Source organism: Paroedura picta, chromosome 10 (assembly GCF_049243985.1).
Source record: "Paroedura picta isolate Pp20150507F chromosome 10, Ppicta_v3.0, whole genome shotgun sequence".
NCBI lineage: Eukaryota > Metazoa > Chordata > Lepidosauria > Squamata > Gekkonidae > Paroedura > Paroedura picta.
Window position 1 is genome coordinate 72,628,288 of NC_135378.1, and position 25,929 is coordinate 72,654,216.

Below are 25,929 nucleotides of genomic sequence, written 5' to 3' on the forward strand. Positions count from 1 at the left end.
GATTGGTTGTTATGTGGCTGGATCACCTGCTTCTTTGATTTTCGACTTGGAGTTTGTACCTTCAGCCTGACCAGGTAACATCTGAATAAATATTCTAGGCTATTTATTTAGTTTATTATTTTCTTTCCTGCTTTGTACTGTTTCTGTATTAGTATACTTTTGCTAATTTCTTTAATAAACCTTATGAATTTACTCCTGTTGTGTTATTTGGGGCTCCAATCTAAACCTTGGCTTATTTTGGCTACAGCTACCATGCAATTGTTTGAGAAATTCAGCTTGAAGGTGTCCTACCTTTCAGTGCTGGCTTCTTGTTAGGGTGGTCAGTCTCCAGTGGTGGCTGAAGACCTCTTAGAATTATAACTCATCTCTGGAGGATGGAATCTATGGCATTATGGCCCACTGAGGGTCCTCTCTTACCCAAATCCATCCCTTCCCAGGTGTTTCCCAAGTGGATGTTGGCAACCCTTTTCTTGATTAGGGCTAGATACTTGGTTCCTCAGTCTCTAAAATAAAGATTAGTTAGAGGGACCAGTGGTGGCTCATTGCCATGGGCAATGACGATATCTTCCCCAGTATTTTGTGCTTTGCTCCTGGCTTTTACCCAAAACCTTCTTGTGGGACAAGGGGCTTTGACTGTCACCGCTGAGCTTCTTAAGATTGTGTGTTCTGAACCAGTTTTGCCTAGTCTTTGTACAACCCCATAAGAACATGATAAAGCCAGGTCACGGAACTGAAATCTTAAGCTACTATGAAGACCAATGAGTGGACCCACTAAGGAACCGTTCATGGTTATAAGAAAACATATGAATCAGAAAGAAGGTAGCAGATACACAGTGTTGTTTGCTGTGCTTTCCCTGCTTAAAAATATTTAATAGTGTCTCGTAAAATGGCTGAGATGTTTTGTCTTTGAATATATGAAAGGGTTGAACGTTACCTCCAGGAATCATTATAAAAGCATTTTTTTTTCACAGATAAGAATTTCAGGTACCCAATGGCCAAAAGTACCACATTACCTTGTTCTAAATCCTCTTTAAAAAAAAAAAACAGAGAAAAAAGCATGTGCTGAAAGGTATCCTCAGAATCAGCAAGTGAACCAGACATGCTTAGGTTATCTCCTAATAGGCAAGGGTTTTATTTTTCCCCAATGCAGTCCAACAGAAGAGAGAAGCACTCCTTGTAATTTTTAAAGTCCTTTTAAAAGCCCCACTTTCTGTTTTCTGTTTCTTTGTTCTGTATTCCCAAGGAACAAGAGTCCCACTGGGTCAACTTTCTCATACACCATCTCATAATCTCTCTCTAGCTATGTTCACGTGGGTAGCAGTATTGATCTGAAGCAACAGAACAAAGTTTGAGTCCAGTGGCACCTTTAAGGCCAGGAAAGTTTTATTCAAGGCGTATGCACGTGCATGTCTTCGGACAATGAAATCACCAGACTACAAATATGAAGCGAGAGTAAAAATTGCAGTAAATTAGTAAACAGCATCAGGAAAATAGCCAACAAATATGCAGTATAATGAAGAGGTTTGGCTGATTTAAGAGCGTTGCTAGAATAACAAGCTGAGTTTATATGGCTATCAGGGTTCAACTCCAGTTCAGATAACATTGTAGAGGGAATAAAAAATGTCCAGGTAAATGATTAGTGTCCGATGCATTCCCAGCAGTAGGACAGAGGACTTAAAAGAGACCTGTTACTTCATTAGTCTGGTGATTTCTATGCCATTGTCTGAAGAAGTGTGTGTGTGCCCATGAAAGCTCACACCTTGAGTAAGACTTTGCTGGTCTTAAAGAGGCCATTGGACTCAAACATTGTTTAGCTATTTAATATCTATATTAGATTTTTTATATTGCCTTCCCATTGGCCCGGGGCGGTTTGCATGGGAACATTGTGGGATACATAGAATGTTATACATTAATAACAGTAACAACAATATATCAATAACAATTCCAACAATAAATGTAAGTTTACAGGTTACCATAATGAACACATTGAACAATTTCAATAGAACAACTTCAACAGAGCCCCTAGGGAGGTCAGAAACGTTCAGATTGTGGAAGGTATTTATTTATTTATTTGTTTGTTTGTTTGTTTGTTTGTTTGTTTGTTTGCTTGCTTGCTTGCTTGCTTGCTTGCTTGTTTATTTATTTATTTATTTATTTATTTATTTGTTTATTTGTTTGTTTATTTATACCGCTGGATGTTTCTAGGTAGGATTAACCTCAGTCAAATGCCTGGTAGGGGACATTTTCCCATCATTCTGGAGGAACTGAATCGTTGTAGGGAGATCACAATGGCAGGATCCACCAACTCCCTTTCACATATTCACTTAATGGTGTAGCCTGGTACAGAGGACAGTCGCTGAATTTGCACAGAGGCCTCAACTTCTGCTTCTGTAGGATCACTTGGTCTACAGAGGTGACCGTGCAGAAGCAGTGGCCACACCAGCTCTCTTTCAGTGACGTTTGAACCATGAATGCATAGGGCTGTCGTCTGTACTGAGCTTGCGTGAAAGCGCAAGGGCAGTTGCCAACTTCCAGGTGAGGCTGGAAATCTCCCAAAATTACAACTGCTCTCATAACTAGAGTGATTAATTTGCCTGAAGAAAGTGATTGCTTTGGAGAGTAGACGCTACAGCATTATTTCCTGCTGAGGTCCCCTCCCCTAACTCCACTACTCAAGTCTCCAGGCATTTTGAAGGTGGAACTGGCAACCCTAACATAGGGTTTCCTCTATTTTGTATTATCATTACTTCTGATTATGCAAAGAGGTTCCTCTACATCAGGGGTAGTCTAACTGCGGCCCTCCAGATGTCCATGGACTACAATTCCCTGGAGCCCCTGCCAGCATTCGCAGGGGCTCCAGGGAATTGTAGTCCATGGACATCTGGAGGGCCGCAGTTTGACTACCCCCTCTCTACATTTATGCATTTAGGACTTTTATATACCTTCAAGAGGGGGCTTGTAACTGAAGGCCAACGGGCCATTCCTTATGATTGTTTAGTCCCCCCCAATGACAAGTGAAAATAATTGCTATGTCTGTGATTTGCCTACTCCAATAAATGGTAGCATGATCTTTTCAGCTTATTCTCCAGCAAGTCTATGCAGAATCCAGGCCTGTCAGACATTTAGGAGCCCCAATATACCTTGTGCTTATTTAAGATTATTTCCGCTCTACTCCACTCATAACACAGTCAAGTATGAAAAACAGCAATTTCTGGTGGAATAATTGTAGCTTGGTTATATTTTGACACTCCATACTATATCTGCCTTTTACCAGAAAAGGGAGCTTTGTGAGGCCTGGGGAGAGAAATGATGTCCTGAAGGAGGTTATATATATATAATCTTTTTTTGCAGAAGAACTGAGGTTCTGACTGGAGTTGAAAACTGCCTAGTCAAATTCCAGGTCAGAAAGTGCTGGTTTCTCTTTAGAAAGAGCAGCATCCGGGTCTTTTCACTCTTGGTCCTGTGGACTGCCATTTTCCAGTCCAAACTAGAGGTCCTGTTTGATTGCCTGAAATGGCCCCACCTCCCTAAAGGTAAAGGTATCCCCTGTGCAAGCACCGGGTCATGGCAGACTCAATACGGGGTGGTTTGCCAGTGCCTTCCCCAGTCATTACCGTTTACCCCCCAGCAAGCTGGGTACTCATTTTACCGACCTCGGAAGGATGGAAGGCTGAGTCAACCTTGAGCCGGCTGCTGGGATCGAACTCCCAACCTCATGGGCAGACAGCTTCAGACAGCATTTCTGCTGCCTTACCACTCTGCACCACAAGAGGCTCATACAGACCACCATATCAATAGAGTTCATGGATCTGAGCTTGTGCCAGAACCTGGCTCTTCGGTCCTCAATTGAGTTTTGCTAGAATGTTTCATGCAGCCAATCAGCTAAATGTGTTTTGTAGCCAATTGCAGGAGTGTGTTAACAGCCAATAATGTGTCTGGGGGCGGGCTCTGAAGCAGTTCTCCCTGTTCCATTCTCCCTGTTGCTGTTCAGTTTTCTGCCTTGTTGATAAAAGTTCTCTTCTTGTTGGAGTTCAGGGTTGTGTCCTGACTGAACTCACAGATTTATGAATGAGGAGTTTCTGTCTCATATAACCTGGAGAGAATTTTGATGGTGTGCGAAAGAGAGCCAATCTGACTCTGAGGATTCCAAGCTTCCTTCTCCCCACAAAGACAAACTCAGAGAAATGCCTCAAAAGGTGGGAGGTTTCTGCCCCTCCCGAAGGCAGTTCTCCCCCACAGCCTTCTGAAACAGAAATAATCCTTCAGCCACAGCCTTTAGAGAGAATTTCACATGAAATCAGGAGAGAACTTGCCTCTGGGTCCTAGCCCTGGGTTCTAGGCCCTGTCTGTCTTAATTACATCAGGATGAACATGAGATTGTTAACAAGCTGCACACAAACCTAAGTTTGTTTGTTTTTTAGGGTGAGAAGTTTCAAACGCCCCCAAATTGCCAGAATTCTGAAATTCTTAGCCAAATATGGAAATCTCTGCTAGGGAGGGGGGAAAAGCAAGCCATGTCTAAAGGAAGTAAAACTATTTTAATAAGACTAACAGAATCTCTCAGATTTGATGCATCTCTATAAATGCAATTACAACACCATTACTTCACACCTTTTCAGATAGGTCAGTAAGGGAGTGGGCCTACTTGGTAGTAAGTCCCATGTTATTTAACAGGGCTTACTCCCCAAATAGTGTCCTTTCGGATTACACCTTAGATCATAAGAGTTTGAGTCCAGTGGAACCTTTAAGACCAACCAAGTTTTATTGTGAGTTTTGTGCACGTGCAAAGACTCCCTGCCTAACCTACTTTGCAGAGTTGGTCTGAGGACAAGACAGGGTAATCCTACACATGATGTGGCGTGCTCCTTGGAGGGAGAGTGAGATACAAATCTGATTAATGAATAAATAATGGTACATAATACAAACAAGGCCGATGCATGAATTATATCTCACTTCAGTTCTGAAATGATCTTGGCACAGAAGTGGGTCTTTCACTTTGCCTTAAGCTCTTCCATACCAGCCACCCAGAGAGGGAATACAATTCTATTTGTTAAAACATTTTTGAAGAGGATTGCTGTTGCTGCTTTAGAAGGCCCCCAAAATGTTTTATGAGTCCTACATCTCTGATGATCACAGAGGCATGAGCTCCAGTGCGTTATTCGGAAACCCGTAGTGAAAGAGAGCAAAAAAGGTTTGAATAAGTTAGACATGCTTCTATTGATCAGGATGCTATAGAAAGTGCAGAGAGCTAGACAAAAGGCAGGAAGCCTGAAATGGAGCCTGAAATTGCCTCTCTAAGGACAAGGTCCTATTGAAATCAGTACTTTGTTTATCATCTCATGCTGAACTACACTCACTCTTCAAGTACCTGATGATGCTGTTCTTTAAACCGTGCATATTTCCAAGGTAAATGTCATTGACAATTTCTTTTCCTCCTTCAACCACAGCCTGGTCTTTGGGGGTGAATATCTATTAGGCGCTATGAAGAAAACCCTTTTCTATCTATCACTCTGAGGACACCTGAGTAACTTCACTGTCACTGATGTCTCTGGCTTCTTCCTCATCTTCACACGCTGAAGACTGCAAGTTAATCCTGCTGGTGACATGCTTTGCTGCCAATGCTGTTTGCAATTTTTTTTTTTAAGTTGCCAGAGAGCTGATGTTTTTTACAGGTTGATTGCAGGGCGAAATTTAGGGGCACAGACACACCTTAGTTGGCCACTCTGTTGGCTGGCCCTCATTTAGCTCACTCAGTTCTGTTGGCAGAATTTAAGTATACAAAGATCCATTATGCATGGGCCGGAATGCCCACGCTGGTGGTGGTAGGGCATCAGGGTAAATCCCAATTATGCATGCCGGGCCAGGGCCATGGAAGTCCCGCGTTATGGGAATGTGGGAACTTCCGTGGTTCCTGGAATATCGCAGGTGCCAGCAGGGGCTGGGGCATGCAGGCACCATGCATAATTGACAGCACCAGGCATTTCAGCCCGCCCGCCCCCATCTACAGTGTCCCTGTAGGGACATTGCATGCCCCTGCGAGCTCCACGGAGCCACAGACCTGGCAGGGGCATCCCGCTGCCCCCACAATAGCGTGTGGTGTTGGCCCGGCCCCTCCCCACTCCCCCCAGCCCTGGTGTACAGCATGTGTGCATGTGCTATGCCGGAGCATCCATGTATGACAGGGGAGCCCTGCCCCTCTACACAGGGAACGGTAGGGCATCCTGCCCTGCTGCAATGGCATGGTGGCTGCCCAGCGTTGTGGCCACTGTGCATAATGGGTCATAGAGAGTGCAGCGTCAAGCTATTGGTGATGATATTGGAGGTGAGTGGGAAGAAAGCACATATTCCCAGAATACGTTAGGAGAACTATTAGAGGTAAGCCTACCTGTTCAAAAGAACATTTAAGGAAAGCTACTTTTTTCTTCTGCCAGTAGCATATTTGGGGAACTGCATATTGAACAGGTTGTTTCTACATGTCTAAAAGGGTCATAGTTCAGTGGCAGAACATCTACCTTGCTTATAAGCTCAGTTTAAACAGATATATCCAGCAACAAATAATGTGAAAGACCCCTACACCCTGGAGAATCATTGCCAGTCAGGAGGGGTATGTATGTATGTATGTATGTATGTATGTATGTATGTATGTATGTATGTATGTATGTATGTATGTATGTGTGTTTGCCACTCTCCCCTGACTGAGATTCAGGGCAGTTTACATGGAACATGGAAGAACATGGAATAATACAGCATAACTTAGTAAAAATGTCAAATAAAAGTAATAACAGTGGTTCTAATATGTTCAGCAACTAGTTGAACAACATTAACGTGTTAACAGTCCCAGAGGTTGGTCAATTCAGGATGTTTATGTCATGGAGAGGGGCTTTGGGCAGGGGTTAGTAGATGTTGCCAGTTCAGTCGACCTCAACCAAATGCCTGGTGGAAGAGCACCCTTTTGCAGGCCCTGAGGAACTGTTCTAGCGCTGGCAGGGCCCTGGTCTCTTCTGGGAGCTCATTCTACCAGGTGGGGGCCAGGACAGAGAAGGCTCTGGTCCTGGTTGAGGTCAGACAAGCTTCCTTGGGGCCAGGGATCACTTGCAATTTGGACATGGTGGAGTGTAAAACTCTTTGAGGGGTGTTGACAGTGTGTTTCTCAGGAACCCTTGGCAAATACATACTGGGGGTAGTCCTATGGTCTAACTCATATAAAGCACCACCATGAATTGTTATGGTTATGTTCATAGAATCATAGAATCATAGAATCATAGAGTTGGAAGGGGCCATACATGCCATCTAGTCCAACCCCCTGCTCAACGCAGGATCAGCCCTATGTTTTCACAGTGTGTATGATGTTTTCTCAGCACAGTTTTGTGGCTGGTGGGATTAATATTTTTAAATAATGTGGAGAGTGGGGAAACAAAGATTACAAGGTAGGTTCTTTCCAGAAGGTTGTGCGTGTTTGTTGGTGAGATTTTAAAAAAATCCTTTGTATGCTCTATCATTTACCGTTTATGCACTGGAGGTTTCATACCGGGCTGCAGGCTGGAGTTTTAATCGTGGCAGGTTGCCCCACCTCTTCGTTCACCCACACGGGGGAGCATTTGGACTGGTGTACCTCAGGCACCCTCCTGCATGGGAGCTGGGGCAGTGAAGTTCTCAGTGTGTCATAGGGTCATAGTGTATACAATAATTCAGTAAAATGGCATCTCTTTTAGAACCTCACCTGTTCAGCAAGTGGTTTGGGAGGGGTTTCTGGTATCGTATGCCTTTGCATAGAAAGAGGAGAGAGAGTCCTCTTCTCATTCAGTGCTTGACTATCTCACTACAATACAGGTGATCACTGGCAATTTTGTGGAACAGTCTGCACATACTGAAAAGAGTCTTTTGCAGCCCTAACTTTTATTGTTCATTTGCTGACCCAAGGCTCAGCGCTTTGAGTTTGGTAGGCTGGTTGTTGACTAGATCCGTATTCAGTGTGGTTGCTGTTCAGGTGTGACACTTCCAGTCTCAGTCCAGCCTTAAAATCAAATTGTTGTTATAGCGACACAACTGAAGAGGGCCGAGCCACTTAACAACAGCAGAGCCATTACTGCTGCGAAAGAATGAATGGCGAAGAGAATTGAAGCCTCACTTGACTTAATGAAGAAACTGTGGTTTTGATTTCTGAAGTTGCCACATTTGTTTTGGCTGCTTCCGGTAGATGTAAAGGCTCAGGCAAACAGGGCTGTGCCAGATACACTTTGTAAATAAGCAAAAGGCAGGAAAAATGGCTCACTTTTATCACTTCTTGAATGCTGTTCCCCCCCGCCCAAGCATAATCACTTCCAAGCAGGCGTTTAAAAAAAAAGAAGATAAGCATTGTATTTATTCCCATCAGCATCATAGAATGAATAATTTAAAAAATTCTCTATTTTTAGACAACTTGCATTAGTTTCACAATAGGCAGCTTGCGGGGCTGTGGAACTCCTCCCCAGCCACACACAAATGTTCCCTGTGACAGGGCAAATGTGTGGGACATCTCAATGCATCTGAGGACACATGTAATGGTGGGGATCCTTGTTCACTGGTAAACCTAGTTAGAACATCATGGAATCACAGAGTTGGAAGGGGCCATGCAGGCTCTCTGGACCAACCCCCTGCTCAACACAGGATCAGCCTAAAGCAGGGGTAGTCAACTTGTGGTCCTCCAGGTGTTCATGGACTACAATTCCCATGAGCCCATGGGAATTGTAGTCCATGAGCATCTGGAGGGCCACAGGTTGACTACCCCTGGCCTAAAGCATCAAGGATAAGTATCCATCCAGGCACTGCTTAAAGACTGCCAGTGACAAGGAGCTCACCATCTCCTTAGGCAGTCTATTCCACTGTTGAATCCCTCCCTCCATATCTAGCTGGTTCCATTTTACATGTAGGTTAAACCCATTAATGTGGGTCCTCTCCTCTGCTGCCAACAGGAAGTACTCCCTGCCCTCCTCCAAGTGACAGCTTTTCAGATATTTAGAAGGCAATCATATCCCCACTCAACTTCCTCTTCTCCAGATTGAACATTTCTGAGACCCTCAGCCTTTTGTCATAGGACTTGGTCCCCAGGCCCCAAATCATCCTTATCACTTTCCTCTGGACCCTCTCAGTTTTGTCCATGATCTTCAAGTGAGGACTCCAGTACTCATCAGACTCAAGCTTTGTTCTATTGCTTCAAACCAACATGGCTACCCACCTGACTAGTGCAAGGTCACCCAGTGAGTTTCTGTGGCACAATGGGCCTCCCACCCTGAGTTTCTGAGATCCTACTGTGTATGCCACAAGTGCTAGTGTGATGATGTGTGAGGACACGCAGTAATGGGTTTAAACTTCAAGTACAACGATATAGGCTAGATATCAGGAAAAAGTTTTTCACAGTCAGAGTAGTTCAGCAGTGGAATAGGCTGCCTAAGGAGGTGGTGAGCTCCCCCTCACTGGAAGTCTTCAAGCAAAGGTTGGATACACACTTTTCTTGGATGCTTTAGGATGCTTAGGGCTGATCCTGCGTTGAGCAGGGGGTTGGACTAGATGGCCTGTATGGCCCCTTCCAACTCTATGATTCTATGATTCTATGATTCTATGATCCAGTAGAAAACAGCCAGTACTGCATAAGTCATGCAAGTAGCATGGTATAATCACCCAGTGGTTGCTGGGGTCCATAGCCCCAATGAGAGCAAACCCAAAATCTGCCTAGGAAAGAGCCCCACCCTCTCCCTTTTACTGACAAATCTTGAAGGCTGGAAAAACTCTTGAAGTTGCCTAGCAGTGGCCATTGAGAACATTAATTTCTTGAAGGTACAGATACTACTTCCATTTTCAGGGTCCAGGTAAACCGCCCATTACACAAGAACACAGATTTTTTTCTGTGGAGAGGTCAGCATTATCTGCTCAAGGCTTCCATCTCTGATTATGATAACAGCAGAAGCCTGAAGTATTGAGATTTCTGGCTTGAGATTACATTTCTCCTGTTTTAGATTCCAGAGTGAATTGAAGCTTCTTCTCAAACTCATTTCAAGATGAAAGTGGCTTCTCTGTATATTAGGTTCTAAGGACAGATTCTGCCGAGAGTGTCTAAATAAGAAACAGAAGTGGATATTGTGAGAACGAGAATTTTCTCAGGGAAAGTAAAGATCATTTGGAGGAACAGTTTTGCCTTAATTAAGTCTTAATTGATTTGAGGATGGAGCATCACTCTTTAGTTACAGTCATAAATGGGATTTTCCAGTAGAGAGATCAGGCAAAAATATTTTCATTTTACAATAAGCAGCAGTTTAAATGTAACACTGTATGTTTGGGGGTCCAAATATATGTGGGGAATTGGTGTTTTTTTAAGCTACCATTATAATGAAGTGCATTCCTCTGTAACAAACAACTGAAGTCTGAAGACGAATTATGGGGCTGCCTATTAAGCTATTGTGTTTTCCCCCACATTTGATTTTGCTTTATCCATTGTGAAGCAAAGCTTAAATGCTCATTATTTCACAGCTCCAAGTCTGGTCAAAAGCAGGGTCAAGCAGAAGAACTGTGCAGGACAGAAAGTTATGGATGTATAAACGAAACAAATCCCTTTTTCAAACCATGCAGATTTCTAGCTATAAGCGTAATGCTAACAAGATAGTGAGATGCTATTCAATATGCCCATAAGGTGGACAATTGCTGCTTGATCAGCCCCTGGGTCCATTTCTGTTAGAGTAGATTCAAGTGGCGAAGCAGAGCAAGGTGAAGCAGAGTAGCTATCTCCATTTGTTTGCCTTCCAGTCCACCAAGAAAGGGGGTTAAAGGGTCCAAAGGGTCTGTGCTCCTGCAGGAGCCAGTCAGTGCTACAGCGAACCCCCTATAACAGTATGCTTGTACAAATCAAGGTGTTGAATGTGTTCTTCTGAATACAACGGAGGGGTGGTGTCCTATTATTGCCTAGGGTTGCTAACTCTAGATTGGGAAATTTGTGGAGAGTTTAGGGTAGAGTGCAGGGCTGAGGGAAAGACAGTTCAATGGGAGTATCATCCACCCTTCAAAGCAATCATTTTCTTCAGGCGAATTCTTTAATCTGCAATTGTGATTCTGGCTAGGGATGGGCATGAATTACATTTCTGCAGTTTGGTTTGTGTCTCAACCAAGAACCTACACAAACTGAGAGTTTGATTCATAAACTGAACCAGTTTGTGTGGGTTTATGACCCCTCCTTTCTGCTCCTCGCTGCTTTTCACAGGGAGCGGAAGGTTGGGGTTCACATAGCTCTTAGCTTTTTAAACCAAACAGCGGAGTGGGAGCAGGCTGGTGAGCTGTTTGGTTTAAATGGCTCTGTGCTGAACCCAAACCAAGCCCCTTTAAACACTTGGGCAACACTGAACAGTTTGCTCCGCAATGCTCAGCTGTTTACAGGGGCTTTCTGGGAGAGTGAGCCCCAGAGACTGGCTGCCCAAGAAAGACCTTTTAAACAGCTGAGCAGCTGGAACAGACTGCTCCCACTGCTCAGCTGTTTTGGCATCTTTTATGAGGAGGAGAAAACAGAGGTTTAAACCTCTACTTTTTGCACCCCAGAAACCTCCACAAACTATCTTAACAAACCATGGAGGTTCATAGCTGGACTGCAGTTTTAGAACCATGAACTGGATAAACTTCGTCATGAGCAATGGTTCAAGCTCATCCCTAATTCCATGAGATATTCTGAGAGGGACCATGGCTCAGTAATAGGGCATATGTTCCAGGTTCCAGGTTCAGTTCCTGGCTTTTCCAGGACTAAGTAGCAGGTAATGTGAAATGCCTCTGTCTGAGATCCTGGAAAGGCACTGCCAGTCTAACCAAACAACAGTGACATTGATGGACCATGGGTCTGATTCAATATCAGGCAGTTTCATGTTTTTATGAGATCACCGAGGCCCACCTAGAAGTTGGCAACATTGTTACCATCCAGGAATCAGAAATATGCAGCCACTAAATGAGAGAGACAGACACAGAGACATTTATATGTTGAGGGATGTATACATGGCTCCTTCCCCTGTTTTCTCCTCCCAATGACCCTTTGGGAAGTGTTAAACTGAGAGAGAATTAGTGGCCCAAGGTTAGCCTACCAGCTTTCATGGCAGAATGGGGATATGACTCCATGTCTCCCAGTTCATAGTCTAACAGTCCATTACCTGCACTGCATGGCCTCTTTTCCCCAAATTGTCATGGCCAATTGGTCTAACCCGTTTTAGAGCATTCCTCCCTGAACTGCTTTAAAGCTAGAGCTGTGAAGCCCTGTGTCATTTTCCAGCTGATGGGGACATGAAATTGATCTTTACAAGAATGTGGGTTTTCTTGATTGCCATTCTGAAGCTTTGGGAATCTCTCCTGTGGGCTGCATTCAGCTGACATACTCTTGGCATTTCAGTAGCAAGTAGAGGCTCTCATCTAGCTTTTGCACATAAGCCATTATGTGCATGTGCAGGCTGGCTTTTGTTTCAGATTTTACCGTGTGATTTTAAGCAGTTTTGTCTGATTGCGTACATGCTGGTAGCAGCAGTCTAGAAATCTTATAAATAAATAACTTTAACCTCCTAGCATCCATCCAGCAACTATGCCAGGTGCTCATCTGGACCTGGTTACCCAGCCTCATTGACAGAGAATAAATATCCCCATACAGAAGTAGTATAGAGATTTGAGGATTGCGCTAAGGCCATTTGTGAAGTGTTTTGTATATTGTTTTTCCAAATCACATGCTCCTAAAGCCTTTTCTGTTCTCCAGGACCAGAATTTTAAGGCCATTTTGAGCTGCAGAAAAAAGGGGGGAGGCAAAAACATCCTGTTCCATGGGCAGAAATGCCTTCCAACAATAACGATTAAAGCCTATAGTTTGCTGTTGAAGCAGAAGAGTTTGGGGAGTTGACTGGCTGGCGCATGATGGGAAGGGGCATAAATACATAAGCCTAAATGCATGAGCCTGAGACTCATATAGTAACAGTTTCATTTGAACCATTCAATGTGTCTTTTTTTAGAACCTGAAAACATTTTTCCTTAAGAATCTTACTGGAGTTATGAACAAATTGTTTTTTAATCAACAAAGACCATGGCCAACTGGATACTGTCTTCATGGCTGTCATGTGTGGAGCCTCCATCCAGAAAGAGCCCACTGTGAGCTTCTGTGATGACACATGATGTTCATACAAGTTTTAACTTATTTGAAAAGATGGCCAATAATTGGACATGCACACATAAATCAGGTTGGTGCTGTGAAAGAAGTAGGTGGGAGATTTGCCTGGCTTGAGGGGTACCTTAGCCTAGGGCCCAGGTCCAAAAAGTTTGAGTGTCATTGGTGAGATACGTGATTTGGAAAACGCTAACAACGAAGGCTTCCAAACTGAAATGTGTGTAGATAATCTGGACAGAAGATATCTAGTAGGGATTGGAAAGGTTCTATAGGGATATGGAAGTGCTTTGGAAGGGCTTGCAAGAGGAAGAGAAGGAGAACTCTCATGTGGAACTTTCAGACAGGAAGAGTTGAGAGGTTCTGATGGGACAAGTTAAGGGATGGCAAGAAACACTGAATGTCACTTGTGAGTTAAAAATAGGCTATTGACATGAATGACTGGATCATTTAAAACAGTACATTCTTTTGCCCAAGGGATCTCTTCCCACAACTGGATTTGAAACACATATGTTTTAACAATGGTTTCTATTCCAAATATCACTTGGTCCTGGGTCCTGATGCCATGGGAGTCTTTAACAGGTGTCTTAGTGCACCCAAAGTACTACTTTTTCATAAAGTTGTGCCTTCATAGCTTCCAGTATTGGCTTGACAGCACTAACTCATAATATATCCAAACTCTGTGTGCTGCACTAGACCATAATGGATCGAATCGCCAGATAGCTGTTTAAGCATGAATCTCTCAGTGCTCAAAATCTAAGCATCATAGAGCTTTTATCGGCAGTAAGGAAAGGAAGCTCTGCGAGGCAGCCATAAAATAACAATGGGCTGGATTTCATTGCTGACATTATTCCAAGAACAGGATTTCCTTTTCTGCGGTGATGGAAACTGCCATCAAGTCACAGCAGGGTTTTGAAGGCAAGAGACATTCGGAGATGGTTTTGCCATTGCCTGCCTCTGTGGTGGGATGATAGTATTTTTTGATAGTCTCCCACCCAAATCCTACCCAGGGCTCACCCTGGGTGTAAACTGCACGGAACTTTTATTCCAACCCCAGATCGATTCAGTCCCTGCCCTCTACACAGAATGCGATTTCCGTTTGGATTTTGGGCGATTTTAATTTTCCTTCTGCAGCAAGAAGGATTGATCCGGAGTGACCCTACCTTTATTGTGCGATATCTCAGAGTGCTTTTAATCCTCAGTATCCGGATTGGGAAAGAAAGCTCCGCGGTAGAGAACCTCTGATAGGCTACACCTGGTCATGTGACACGCTTGCTTTAAAGGAGAACCCCCTAATTTCTCTCAACTTCTGTCAGTGCTGGATTTTTCCTCCCTCCTCTGCCTTTTTCGATCCTCTCCCCCTCCTCTCCAAGAAAAGAAAGAGGCTCCCTGCCTGGCTCCTCTCCCCCCCCTTCAAGAAAAGAAAGAGAGGCTTGGCTCCCCCCCTTCTGAACCACGTGCAGAACACTTTCCCATTTCAGTGGGGAGGGGGGGAAGAGGAAGATCCGAGTTCAAAGCGATCTGAATTCAACAGGATTGACAATGGAATAAAGAAAGTAGGTGCAGATTCTGCCCTGCTTAGCTTCTAAGATCTGAAGAGACTGAACCTGAGCTCTCCACGGTCTCAAACGTTCCTAGTTTGGAATAGCCCATACAGACAGCATGTATCCCTGACCATTTTCAGCTAACAATAGCATCCATGAAGGAAATATCAGCATAATGGGCCAATTAGGGGAGGGCTCATGGTCTTTCCCCCCCACTATTGCTCTTTGTTCACTGCCCGATGTTTTGCCAGACACCTGTACTTGGCACTTTGCAGGAGAATGAAACTGCTTGCGGAGATGGCTGGAGAATTGGATCCTCGCAAATAAAACCGTAAAGTGGCTCCTCTCCGCAAAACAGTGCCTGTTTTGGCCTTCAAAAGCTTTCTCTGCCAGGCTCAGCGGGAAAGCTGGAGGATGTCAGGTAACCATAATCGTGCTATTTATGCACAAATGGGAGATGAGCAAGGAGGAAAGTAATGAAGCGTAGCTACAGCAGTGTGCCGTTTCGCAGTGTATTTAGGTAGATTGTCTTTCTCTAATTGTTTTTTTCCCTGGAGACCGGGGGGGGGGGGGAGGAGAGAAAAAGACAAAATACTGAGACTTTCCCCCCTCCCAATATTATAAAGCCAAGCTTTATTACTGCATTTCTAGCCTTTTGCTTCCCCCCCCCTCTATGTCCTGTATTAGAAGCGACTGTGCCCAGTGGAATGATAAGCTGGATCACATCTGGAAAAGTGATCAGTACTTAGCAGCGAAAATGAGAATGATGCTATAGTGAAAGATGCTTTTTAGAAATCTATTGCAGGACTTTATTTTGAAAGGCCTGTATTCACTCTGGGAAGAATGGGTGTTATCACAAACATGTTCTTTCTCTTGCAGGATGTACCCCTCTCCTTTTCATCAGGTTTCCAGCAGGGGTTATAATTCACGGTTACGCTTCATGTCTCCTCAGTCCTCAGCATTCTCCCTTCACCTTGCCTGATATTTGGTTTGGCACCTGAGACAAAGAAGGTGAGATTCATTGAAAAACTTTGCCTAGTTGGGATTACTTTGTTCCAGACTCAACCAGAACTGGGTAACCTGACAGCACCAAAAATTCCCTAATACAGTACTGGGTAACACAGTACGCTACATTTTCTGCCCGGCTACTTTTCTCTCCATATCTGTGAAGGAGAATTTTGGCCTCACCCATCCTAGCTATTGTAAATTAATGTAATCAAAAATGTCCTATCATTAACAGCCTTTCAGAGATCCTGTAATCTGAAGATTGGGGTTTCCTGGATTGAGTAAATCCATCTCGACTTGGGTCTTTTCCATCTGCCTCCAACTTTTCCTAACATTATTGTCTTTTCCTGTCGCTCTTTTGTGCTCAGTGATGTGACCAAATTTAGTCAATTTAGCTTCAGAGTTGATCCAGAACACATTTTGCTCTCCCATCCTGTTGTTTCTGTTTCATTCCACACTTGGGATAAAGTTGTCTTTAAGGATTTTCCTTAGTTCAGTAGCCCTTGCATGCTATTTGCAGTCTTGAGATCTGTGGAAGGGGGGGAGCCTTTTATCATCAGATCTGTTGCTCAAAAGAATTCATCCCTTTGAGAAACTCAAAAGAGCTTTATTCCTCAAAATAAATCTCTGTAAAAGCAGGAAGAACAAATAGTTATGAATTTCCTTATGGCAAAAGGGAAAAAATAGCAGGGTTGCCCAAAGAAAACAAGCATTAAAAGGTGCTAATTAGAGTTAACATACACTCCGCTGAATATTGCAGTGGCTGTCCTTGGCTGATTCTGCACTTACTTTGTTTATTCTGTTGTGGATCCTGCTGAATTCAGATTGATTTGAACTCAGGTCTTCCTCTATCCCCTGCCCAATTGAAACAGAAAGTTTTCCTCACTCGATTGGAGGAGCTCGGAATGGGCAGGGTGGGAGCCAAGCACAGCACGAGCCTCTTTGTTTTTTGAATGCATGTGTGTGTGTGTGGGGGGGGGGGGGGCGGGGAGGATTGGACACAGCAGAGGAGGGGGGAAAAAACAAGATGCAAATCTCTACTGAGAAAAATTAGGGCTTCCGGAGTGCAGTCACTTTAAGACAAGCCTTGCAACCGGGAACCAGGAAGACTTTGAACTGATGCCTTGGCCAGTCAGAGAAGACTGCTTTGCTACAGCATTGGAGTCATGGGAAAGCAAGTTAATTCGCAAAAAGCAGAGAGCTGCACATTTACTCATGGTGGTTTTTGAAATATCAAGGTTTATATCTACTCCAGGATATCATGAAGGAAAGGTAGGGTCACTACGAATCAATCATGCAGGTTGCAGAGGGAAATTTTAATGCACCCAAAATCAAAATGCAAATCGAATTCAGTGTGGATGGGATTCATTTGAACTGGGAATAAGTAGAAAGCCCCGTGCAGACTACACCCTTGTCGCAGTGACTGTCCTGAGCTTCATTTCCCCATCAGTGTTTCAAGACTTGAAAGAGGGCACAGGACTGTCTGCATCCTTTACAGACTAGGAACTTCAGGGGAATTGATCTCTGCCATCAGAAGATTCTTGGCCTGAATAGAAGTATATGCCTGCTTCCCAAACCTCCTTGCCAACTTTCCCCCAATTCTTCATCTGTGCTAAACTGCTGTCAGCTAAGTCTAGAATTAGACTCATTTTCCTCAGCATTCAATTCAGAAGTCTTTCTCAGCTCAACTGGTACTAAGCAGTCAGATTATTGTAGCAGCCTCCCTTGCTCTGTGAAGCATTAACACAGTCCTTGTTAATCAGTCTCTAGACACACATTTATCCAGATTCTAATAACTACAACCCAGTTGTACAAAATTAATAATTGTATTTTTCTCTTGAATTCCTTAGAACTGTCCTCTTAAGTCTTTGTCACCTAAGAAAGCTACCATTTTACCTTTCTTTGCTAATCTATATTTTAGTCGAGTCATTAAAATGAAAATTTGGTTAAATGATAGTTTGCCTTTCCCCCTTCTGGAAAGGCAAATTATCCTCTAACCAGTCCTCTGGAGTGATATTTAATTGCACCAATAACTGTGATTACAACAGAGTTGAAGACCCCATGGGACATGTCTGGGTCCTATTTATGTGGGGATGTTCATATGTGTGCACCCTGAAAAGGGTCTCCATTTTGGGAAACTGTGCCGAAGGAGAATGCAATTCAGACACCATTAATAAGGCATTTTCTTTCTTCATGCTTCTTTTGGTCTCATTATAATACCATGAATGAAGTAACCTGCAATTACTTATTGGCTTCTACAATACTGGCCAGGCTCATGAAATGGATCCATCATGTCATGTGGCTCTTTGATTAACATAGCCTTTCCTATCTTGGCAAGCAAATGGACTCCATTAATGAGAAGGATGCTTCAACTAAGAGTAGAGAGAGAATTTCCCCCCCCCCCTCTCTTATTTAGTCTTCTTATTGCCTAATTAAGGCTAGTAATTAATGTGTGACCTTTGAGCCACTGTTAAAATGGAAGCCACTTAATGTTAATCATGTTAAAGAGTAAAATCAGCAGAGTTCTCCTACTGGCAAAATCAAAGCTGCTGCTGCTCCACTCCTGGCAGTTACAAGCAGAATGTCACTGGAAGGTAAATGTGAGAACAGAAGGCAGAGCAAGGTATAAAGAAGGGGAAAAAAATGATCCGGGAACAAGACATTTAGAGACATGTTCATGCTAGCAAAAAACAAAACAACCCCCCCCACACACACACAGACACACAAACATAGCAAAGGAAAGGTAATAGCTGCTCACCTGAATATTTATGAAGAAGGGTGAGTCAGACTCAGCAACATAAAGACAGTGTGCAGCCCACAGAGGAGCAGTTAACAATATAAAATTTTCACCTGCAGTCCAGATCTTTAGAAAAACCCATTACTGTGTATGCCAAAAAGTGAACAGAGGTGCACACCAGTCCATTTATTTTTATCCTTTTTTTCCTTCCATGGAATGCGTAAAGTGATTTACAATAGCTGAATACCATTGGAATGCATATTCAAATGTGTTTGCCAGCATTCGCCATTTGAAATCATATCATAATTGACAGGGAGTTATTGGCATATCTTTGGGACAGCACGTCCTTGGACTGTTCCACATGCCACTCCCAAGTCATGTGAATAATCCCCTGCAGGGAGGGGCATGTGAGCTTCTCAAAATGGCATGGGAGGCCGGAGCTGCCTCTTTTCCCCATACCCCCCCTTCCAAGCAGAAAAGAGAGCTTTAAAGTGACCTTCTCTGCAGTTGCTGTGCGGCTGCAGGGAACATGAGTTGGTTTGCATACAGCTCACCCCCAAACACCTTCCCCCATGGTAGCAACACATGTGGCTGCCATCTACAGATATCTAAATCTGAGGATCAAGGCAACATCAACACTAAACGGATTTTCCTGCAAACATGCCAAAAACATGCCAGATATAACAAATAATACATTGAAAGGTTTAAATTCCTCCCATAATCAGTGTTACATGCATAGGTGCAGTCAACAAAGTTACTTATAAGAGATAGTGGTGACAGCCAGGTTAAGGGTGGGGGGTGGGGGGTGGGGGGTGGGGCCTGGAGCCACACCAGGCTTGGCAATGTGGGGAGACAGTGGTATTCCCTCCCTATGAGTCTTGTGGGCAACCCAACTGTAGCACCTAGTTTGACCTGAGCAAGCCCTAGCATATAATTTTCACCACTGCCACAGTCACTTGATCTTGCCCAATTCCCTTCCTACCTACAGGGCCCATCCTGCAGGGCCTTAGTTCATAGAATCATAGAATCATAGAGTTGGAAGGGACCTCCTGGGTCATCTAGTCCAACCCCCTGCACTATGCAGGACATTCACAACCCTATCGCTCATCTACTGTAACCTGCCACCCCTTTGCCTCACAGAATCAGCCTCTCTGTCAGATGGCTATCCAGCCTCTGTTTAAAAAAAGATGGAGAACCCACGACCTCCAGAGGAAGCCTGTCCCACTGAGAAACCTCTCTAACCTTTGACCCCTTTAATCCACAGCATAGCTTGGTGGCAGGTCAACACAACGGCCATCTTTCCTTTCTCGTTGGTGGAAAAGTGGCTGCATTTTTAAATCTTAAAAAAAATATTGTTGAATATTTTGATATATATTTTTAATTTGAAAGTAGTTAGTAATTCTGCATCCTATAGATCAGATGGAAACAGCATCGAAATATTCCCAACAAAATAAATTAAAATGTTTGAGGGTGACTTAATAAAAAACAAAAAAACAAAGATAACCTTAAGAAAATTGAACTTTCTTTGTAATAACCACAAAATTCCAGTTGATCTTGGTGGGATCCAAGTTAATTTTTAATAACAAAAATTAAAAACAATGAATATTAAGCTCATCTAAAATGCACTCGCTGGTGTACAGTATGCAAAGTATATCCACATAACATTTATTTCGGAGGGCTGTGGGAGAGAGGAAACCTACTGGGGCATGCATTAATGATTTCCATTGCACCAAACCTCAAGATATCATTTTGAACAAATGCCTCGTCTACACCTATTTTCCAAACCACTTGACTAAGCACAGTTCAAAAGAATAGATCAACTAAAGGAAACTTCTTTTGGCTTTGCTGAGTGTCGGATTATTATTTAACACAGATGCAAAATCTATAGCGAGGGATTTGTTTATACAGCTAACCAGGACAAAACATCAATTTGATGCCTTTCCCCCACTTGCTTCCGTGCAGGCGTTCCTTGAAGAAGTAGAGGGCTACATCTTTTCCTGTAACTGCCCTATAATTTTCACAGACCTTCGGCATTCATGTTGGATTCTTATTGAGCACCGCAGAGTTATTCTTACACCTACCATTACTGCCATAGATGAAAGTGTTCTGCTCAAGCAAGGAATCACTGATTGGAATCCTACAATGATGACTATTGATTTTGAATTAGCGATCATGAATGAACAACCAAAGCATTTCCTAGTGTTCAGGCATCTTCCTCTGCATTGTACTGTGTACTAGAAGAGCTATATATTTGAACTCTGGTAGATACTTTTCAAAGAGCCTCTTGTGGTGCAGAGTGGTAAGGCAGCAGACATGCAGACTGAAGCTCTGCCCATGAGGCTGGGAGTTCAATCCCAGCAGCAGGCTCAAGGTTGACTCAGCCTTCCATCCTTCCAAGGTCGGTAAAATGAGTACCCAGCTTGCTGGGGGGTAAAACGGTAATGACTGGGGAAGGCACCCGTATTGAGTCTGCCATGAAAACGCTAGAGGGACGCTGTACTTGCACAGGGGATACATTTACCTTAGGTACTTTTCATAATATCATAGGGATATAGAAACTGCTCAGAACTGCCTTCCTGATTTATATAGAAATCTATGTGTTGTAGCTAACCATATCACTGATTGCTAACATGGCTTGTTCCAGTGACTGTATCAACATTTCCCAGCAGAATCTTGTATTAAAATTGAGAGTCTAGTTGTATGGTGGGCACAGTGTCCAGTTAGGATCTGAGAGGCCCAGATTTCAAACCCAACTCTGCCATAGAGGCTCATGAGTTGACCCTGGGCTCATTACACTGTCTCAATCTAAGGGCATTTCTCTGAGCTCTTGGGGAGAAGGGTAGAATAAAGATGTATCAAATGAATGAAGAGGAACATGAACACTAAACGGATTTTCCTGCAAATATGAGGCTGATCTGCACAACCATCTACAGACATTGCACAATGTGTAGAACTACCACTGTGCGGAGGCATTTAGGAGAAGGCTTTGTTTATCTGGTCAAATACGGTCCTCTGTGACTCAAGAATGCTACAATATTAGGATTATATTGGTGAGTATCCTAGCATCCCTTGGATAAGGAGGACCTATAGCCAGCGGCACTAGAAACATGGTTTTTAAATATATGAAGTATAAATTATCCGGTAGGCTAAAACTCCAGTTTGCTTACCTTGGCTATATCATGTGATCCAACTCAATTCAGGAAGCAATTATGCTAGGACTGGTCAGTGGTAAAAGGAAATCAGAGCAACAAAGAATGCAGGGTTAGATACAACTCAAATGGACACCAGCCAGAACATGATACAACTTAAAGAAGCCGTGCAAGATTGAAGATTGTGGCGAACGTTGAGGCATCGGATTGCCAAGAGTTGGACTCAACTGAATGGCTAGGGTCATCATAAAAATTATTGTTGCACAGACCCACATGATGAGTGCTTGCTTGGAAAAGTTTGCAGAGAATGGCGAGCGATACAGTGGCTGCTACCATCTTAGTTCCTCACCCTGCAGCTGGTGCTCAGACACAGCAATGAATAAATGTGTTAGCAACATAAAGAGAAATTCTCTTAATTCCTCTTCATCTAGTTTCTCCCTGAAATCTAACAAATCCATTCATTCCTTTGCATCTCTTCAGGACTTTGGAATCAATTTCTAATAAGCTATGTCTTGAACAAAAAGGACATTAAAGAGGTGAGAGGCTGGATAGGAATCATAGAATCATAGAGTTGGAAGGGGCCATACAGGCCATCTAGTCCAACCCCCTGCTCAATGCAGGATCAGCCCTAAGCATCCTAAAGCATCCAAGAAAGTTCCTCCACACTGTAGAATTTCATTCTGCAGATGTTCTGAGGCAGGCAATGTTTTCCCAAAGCTTCCTATCCTGCGAGCTGCAAGGGCTGAAGTTACAAAAGGGAGCACCAAAAAATGGCCCATAGAGGAAGTTCAATCTGATGGATGTAGAACAGTTCCACAGGGCCTGCAAAAGGGAGCTCCTCTGCCAGGCTTTTGGTTTGAGGTCCTTTAGCTCCAACTTCTTCCACTGGGCCCCCGAGCCTCCCCTCCTATGAAATTGAAGCCAATGCCTGTACCAACCACTCATGGGTCCACCAACAAGTTCCAGTTATGAATTACTGTTTTCCATTACTCTTCCATTGTTCTACTGTTCCATGTTTAATGATTTATGACTTCTCTGCACTGTTACTGTTCTTGCCCCATGTGCACCACCCTGAGCCTTTGGGAGTAAATAAATAAACACATGCATTTTGGAAAAAAGAAACTGGGTAAAGAGGAATTAAGAGAAGTTCTCTTAACAATCCTTGAAAGCAGCTGGGAAAGTCAAAGTATATAAGGAAAGAAAGCCAAGCGGATCAGAACCCACAGGGACAGTGGTGTAAGAAAGCTTGGGACAGAGTAGTCCAGAAATTTTGTCTATGAGTCATTAATGTATCTTGAAAACAGATACATGTATCGTTCAAAAAAAAATAGCCTTGCCGCTATCCGAAACCTTCCTACATGGCCTGAACCTTGGAAAACCTCAGAACTGCTAAAGGCATACTTAAGAGTTTGAACTTTTGACCTACTTTACTTTCCTGATATCTGTTTTCAAAATGTTTTTTTGATACCTAACATTGAATCCTCCCTTGGTATAAAGTCTTCGGTAGTGTTCTTTGCTTTCACACAAACACAGATCTGACAAAGCAATACTCTTGGGTCCCTATACAATAGCTAACTAACTCATTATGTTTGTTTATGGATGAACAAAATGTTAAAACACGAGAAAACTGGAGAGACCTTCCTTTGAAGGGCTCCGAAATATAACTGAGAGCGAGCTGAACTTGAATGTATTTTTGGAGTCGTGAAAGATAACTATAGCAACAGCCTGTGCTGATTCCTGCGGTAATTGATTTTGTTATTATTTCAAGGCGACACTAACTTTCCATTTCTATCGCATGTGTTTTACTCCATTGCCAGTGTTAAATTCTGAAGATAAATTTTCCCTTTTATTGCCCTTTCGTACCTCTAGGGACTCCATAGATTTTAAGGTCACTGAGATCTAGTCAGCTGATCTCCTGTATATAAACAAAAGCTATCAAATTTCCTCCAGTGACTCTTACATCAATCCATTCATGTGAATCCAAAGCATGTATCTTAGAAAAGTACTTGGCCGTAATCCAGGAACCTCGCCAGGATTCCTTCCTCCCCAGTGGGTGTAAATTTCCTGGTATATAGCTGGGGGTGGGGGGGATAGCTTGGTGAGAAGAAATTGCATAAGCAGGGCCTGCTCAGAGAACTAAAGTTCTTTAAAAGATGTTCTGATGGGGATGCGGGATAAAGAATGACTAATATAACAAGTTTGGCCACAATTTATACATGTTCATTGGAATGAGCCAATGCACATAAAAATATAAACTAGGAACGTGCACAAGAAAAAAAAATCATTACAGTCTCAGATATGGACGGAAGAGGTAAGTTCTATTGTAATTGTTTCATTTCTGGTAGGCCATTGCTGGTTTACTTTAGAGATCTATGTGTTATTATAAGATTACAGAGTTCAGGGATTATTCTTTACTACTTTGAGGGTCTGAGTCAGCAGACATTGGAGACAGAGCCACTAAACTTGCTCTGAATACAGTCCTCTGTCTTTTTTCATGAACCCTCACATTTCAAGCACATGCAAGGCTCCATTTTGCCAGACCCACAAAGTACATACATTTTTTGCACACTGAATGCATATGAGTATATGCATACGAGTATGGCCCATGCATATATTCCACTGAACACATAAATATCAGTGAGCTTCTCACTGTCCTCTCTGGTGTGTTTCAGAGCCTGAAAAAAAAACCATTTTATTTCTCAGTAAGGTAAAATGTTGTCATTCTGCCCCCAACATACAGCAAAGAGACTACATTGGGAAGACTGAGGTAAAGGAAGCTTTGATCCAAGAAGGCAAGCATGAGTTGAACCTGAAATTGGATGTGCTCTGGAGAGGGTCCAACATTTATTCATTGTCCAACATTTATACCCATTTCCATTTATTTTTGAAAAAGAATGAAGATAATGACTATTCTGTGAATTGGGTTGCTGGAAGAAGGAAGTCGAAGGGGAGAGAGAAAAACCAGGAGAAAGATTGCGTATGTGTGAGTGTTGGCGGCTGGAAAGATATGTGGACTCAGATTTTCTATTGAAACCATGGCCCAACTGAGAGGAAGCTTACAAGATCAGTCTGCTTTGTGAGACATTGCCATGACTGCTTGCTCTTCCATATTATGACACTTCAGATTTGCATCGAGGTATGCCTCTCACAGAGAGTCTGCACTATAGCATATGTGTGAATCTATAATAAGGGAAGTAGGAAATTATTGGGAAGCTAAATGCCTCCCATCGCCAGGCTGTCCTCACTGTACTCCCACTTACTCCCTTGCTGCCCATCAATAGAAGATGGCTTTGGACCAGTAAGGCCACACTAAGTATGGGCATAGGATTGCCAACAAACTGGGCATGGAGATCTCCTGGAATTAAAGTCTATAGAAATCAATTCCACTGGAGAAAATGGCTGCTTTGAAGAGTGGTCTCTATGCAATTATATGCTACTAAAGACCGTCTCCTCCCCAAACTCTGTCCCCCAAATATCCAGGAAATTCATAACCCAGAGTTGACAACCTCATGATAGGCAAACAGAAGTGAAATGGTGAGCAGGCATAAATGTAACATTATATGACACTGTAGTTGTATGTGGAATTCTCATATTAAGGAGGGAGCTCAAACTCTCAGTTTCTGCATTCTTGGAAATGTGTGTGAATCTATAACTCTTAATTTCAAAAGTTTTAAATCCTAGATTATGTCACACATATGCACATGAACGTCTCCCCACTCCCCCCCCTGCTTTTTTGCAAACAGACCCAATAGACCTAAATTAATATTTATCATCATTAGCAGTCAGACAGGAAACTGCTTAATGATAGGGTAATGAATGACTCCGATTTGCTGAATTAAATCCGCTCCCAAGTCCCTACTATAAAAACCAAACAACAGAGACAGGAATTATATACTTTGGAAATATGGCCTTGATATAAACGTTAGCTAAGAGCCCTGTCGAACAACCGGGCCTAAACTAAATGGCGATAGTGAACATATTTTTATGAGTAACATGAACTGTTTTGCGGGATTGCCTGCACAAAGTATGTGCTTTTTCATTTTAAAGACCTGTTTTCTGTCGGTGTTCAGGGAACAGCCTTTGCTGATCTCTGTTGCAATAGACCATGTATTTAAACAAGGGTATTTTGGTGATGAATCCAATGCTTGAGTCTTAAAACTGCTGATTTCCTCTTGCTGCTATGTAACAATGGTTGCTAGTAGCTCATTAAGGATCCTTTTTCCTCCCTTAACAATGGTCCCTGACGGTTTGCTCCATCGAAATGGATGGAGATTCTGCTAGTGCCAATAATTCACGGTAACTGGTGTAACATTTCTCATGGGAAATGGGAAGGAGCCTCGACTCAGGGGC

General features: G+C 43.1%; 1 long non-coding RNA gene across 2 annotated transcripts; it reads left to right on the forward strand.

Annotated features, from left to right (window-relative positions):
- LOC143820005 (uncharacterized) lies at positions 1-24,907 on the forward strand. Of its 2 annotated transcripts, none has more exons than XR_013225200.1 (4): positions 1-74; positions 14,964-15,109; positions 15,568-15,699; positions 24,473-24,907. It is a non-coding gene; the product is annotated as an uncharacterized LOC143820005 (long non-coding RNA). The 2 variants fall into 2 exon arrangements; XR_013225199.1 differs by lacking the exon at positions 24,473-24,907 and adding an exon at positions 24,320-24,431.
- The last annotated feature ends 1,022 nt before the right edge of the window (positions 24,908-25,929 follow it).